This window comes from Aulonocara sp. 'chitande type north' Nkhata Bay, linkage group LG5, assembly GCF_057382095.1.
Source record: "Aulonocara sp. 'chitande type north' Nkhata Bay isolate Kocher_YH1m ecotype deep benthic linkage group LG5, A_spYH_male_GT1.1, whole genome shotgun sequence".
Classification (NCBI taxonomy): domain Eukaryota; kingdom Metazoa; phylum Chordata; class Actinopteri; order Cichliformes; family Cichlidae; genus Aulonocara; species Aulonocara sp. 'chitande type north' Nkhata Bay.
In genome coordinates this window covers 9,981,827-9,985,325 of record NC_141348.1, presented here as the reverse complement: position 1 = coordinate 9,985,325, position 3,499 = coordinate 9,981,827, and the positions used below count along the sequence as shown (strand labels likewise).

The window sequence follows — 3,499 nt, the reverse complement described above, 5'->3', positions numbered from 1 at the left end:
TGGTATCTGGCTTTGCAGCCCGTTAACTTCAAGGTGGTTCATAGGCCAGGTGCACTAGTCTCAAAAACTCTGGATGCAACACAAGGACAAACTAATCAACATATTTGTTCTAGTTGTACCTTGAGGTGGCTGTTGTTGTAATTTGGTGTAACATAAATACAACTGAATTGAAATTAATTCTGGGATATTTGTACCACACCATGAGCCATAGTATTAGTAAGATGCTCATGGAAAATACTGCTCATGAAAAGTAGAATGATCCAGCAGTACACACAGTGAGCAGGTCCAGATTAATGACTAATAGTGGATGAGGCCTAGCAGATGCCAGCTACCTGTATTGGGACACCTGTCAAACAACAAAGCAACATCTCTTATTCAATTACTATCTAGGTGTATGAATTAAAAAAATACACCCCATTCAGAGTTTTTATGAGTTGGGGGGAAACTACCCAAAACAATTCTATGTATGACTACTGTATATATGGCTATTCGGTCTATAGGGATTAACTCAATTTTGGAATGAGCGGCAATGAGATGAGCAGCAATTTTGTCAATTTCAATGTTTGTTTCATTTTTCAGCTCTAAATACAAAGATGACAACAAGAAAAAGTTTAGCTTAAAGCTACACAATGAGATTTCACTAACCATTAGAAGTTCACCCTCTGTTGGTCTGCTGCCCCTCTGTTGGTCTTCCTTGGTCTCTTGTGTTCTGGGGGCCTCTGGATGTCTGGAGTTTTGATCTCCTCCACACCTGCTTCATGCCCTGGAGGACGGGGCTGTGGCCCCCCCCACACCCTCTAGCAGATCATTACATGAAGGAACCTTTTAAAAAAAAACAAAAAAACAAGCACATCCATGCTCACAGGTGTACACACGGGTGATCACACCCACAAACTACACCCTTTTTGGCTCCTACCTCAAAGCACACTGTGTTCTGTTGATCTTATGTGCTGCACAATAATGTTTAATATTTAGTATTTACTGTCATATTCCCATATATCATTGTGATGTTGTTTATTCTATTACTCTTGTTCTCTTCTGCTTGTTTTCTTTTTTCTTTCTCAGCAGGCGATCCAGGTGATTGATATATGCTTTTTTTTTTCTTCTTCTTTTTTTCTGCTCATTCTGTTGGTTTTTGTTTTTTGCCCTTCTCCCCCGTCACTCTTCTCAGCTGTTTCTCTTTCCCTCTTTCTTTCTCCCCTTCTTTCCCCCAGTCAAGTCTGTCCCGTATTCAGTTAGTGAAAATAAAATAAACAATAAAAGGTGAATCAAATGGACCATTACGGCAAGGCTGGGATGGTCAATTTGGTAAAGTAAATCCGTTGGGCATCTTTCTTCGCCTTTAGACAACAATTCTGATGGCAAAAGAGCCAAACGGGACAGGCACAAAAAAAGAAAAGAAAAGAAGAAGTTCACCATTCATTTTAATTTTTGACCATTCTTCCAAATGCTCATTCGTGAGGTCAGACAATGACATTGGAAAAGAAGACCTAGCTCGCAGTATCTGCTCTACTTCAATCCAAAGGTGTTCTATCTAGGTCTTGAAGTCAGGACTCTGTACAGGCCAGTCGAGTTCTCCCACACCAAAACTAACTCATCCGTGTTTTCATGGACTTTATTTTGTGCACTGGTATGCTCTTATATTGGAACAGAAACTGACCAAAATGTTTTGATATGCAGGGATAACTAAGGGGCTGAGCTGCTTTACCTGCCATAGCAGATAATAGCAGTTAGGTGGAAAGAATGGAAAGTTGATTCCATATTTACTTGGTTCCAAGCACATTCAGATTAATAAGTGACACCAAATAATTTCTGTAATAATAAGAAGAAGAGAAAGGTGTATGAATTATGCCTTACAATTTAAAAAGGACTGAATAAACACAGCAGATAGATACGTTAATGATAACTTAACACATCTAAGCAAAAATCACTGTGTCAAAATGGAGTTAATAATAATATTGTTTACTCAATGGTAAATATGAATTCGTCTGGTGTCACGACTGTTGAGTAACATGAAAAGCTTCCAGTGATTGTCAGTGCAGACAGTGAGTTTGACAATATATTGTCTATGCACCATTTTTCCCAAACATCATTTAATATGCATATATTCACGATTTAATTGTGTAGCTCTGTAAACAGGTCATATATTATACATAAAGTACACACAGACTAACAAAATAAACATACATATAGAAATTGAAATGAAATACAGGTAAGTAAACGTAACACTCCACATAGTCACCTGGATTCCGTGTCATATGTGAACAGGTCATAGTGTTAATACTGAAAAGAGAAAAGAATCTGTTGAATTTTCCTTGTACTGAAAAGTCAGGGACCCATGTGACACAACTGAAAGAGCCATGCACCACATCTCATGCAATGAAGGGGCTCTGCAAACTGAACCTTGGCATTAGGTCATGTCTTTTATTCAGAAACTCTGACCCATGTGTGTAAATATTTAGGAGACCTGGTGACATAATGTGTATGGCGAAGTGCTGTACTGAAGCCAGGCTTTTAAAATGAAATCTGAGGAATCACAAAGACGCCTGTGCTCACATATCAGTTTTCACATCATATCTTAAAGATTAGTGGTGCGTCACTAACCCTTTCCCTGGATTTTGAGGCAAAAACTGAAATGATCATCATTGGTTTATGAAGTCCACAATAACATTACAGAACAGATCATTAATATGATTCAGTTCAAATACTGTGAATATATTATATCACCAATTACAACCAGTGACATTACTGGTTATAGCGATCATTTTGGCAATCTTTGAAACAGTCATATGTATCAGAACTTTAAAGACTGCAGTAACACTTGTGTTATATTGCACAATGGATGTACTGGAACTACTGCAGGACTACATGAATGGAAGGAGCACTGATGAGCAAGCAGATTTCTGCACATCAACATTCATGATGTGCTTTGCATTTACTGTGCATGGTTAACACTGTGAAGTCAGTGTCAGTGATGAATCTTGGCAATCAGAGGACAAAGCAAATAATCTCTGTAAAACACTGGTGTAGAATTAGGACTCGGAGCTAGGTGCTACAGGTCATCATCAAGTGTCAGAATGGCTGAGTGGTCAAAGGCGCTGTGTTTAGGCTGCAGTCTCCTCTGGAGGCGTGGGTTCAAATCCCACTCCTGACAGGAAATTTCTGCTGCTATGTTAACTCAATTTCCCCCTGGGATTAATAAAGCTTGTCTCATCATCAGTTGTAACTTAGTCCTCAGGATACTCAATTTAAGCATGCAAAAGAAAACAAGTGTATTGTAATTTATACAGGCAATGTTCCCTGCAATGGGCTTATGCACTATTTTATACTGATTGTAAAGAAAAGATGAGACAGGAACGTCACACAGAGTTTTTGAAGTCTTTGAACTTTTAGTATATATCGAGTATGTGAACTTTTTTCTCTTTTTTTGGAGCCAGAATTAGTGATTAGGTTGGAGGGTAGAGTCTTGCTGCATCCATATAAACTATGAGGTTGCACT

At 38.5% G+C, this 3,499-nt stretch overlaps 1 non-coding gene across 1 annotated transcript; it reads left to right on the top strand.

The window, feature by feature from the left end:
• The first annotated feature begins 3,071 nt into the window (after positions 1 to 3,071).
• On the top strand, positions 3,072 to 3,154 carry trnal-uag (transfer RNA leucine (anticodon UAG)). Its single transcript has one exon. It is a non-coding gene; the product is annotated as a tRNA-Leu (tRNA).
• The last annotated feature ends 345 nt before the right edge of the window (positions 3,155 to 3,499 follow it).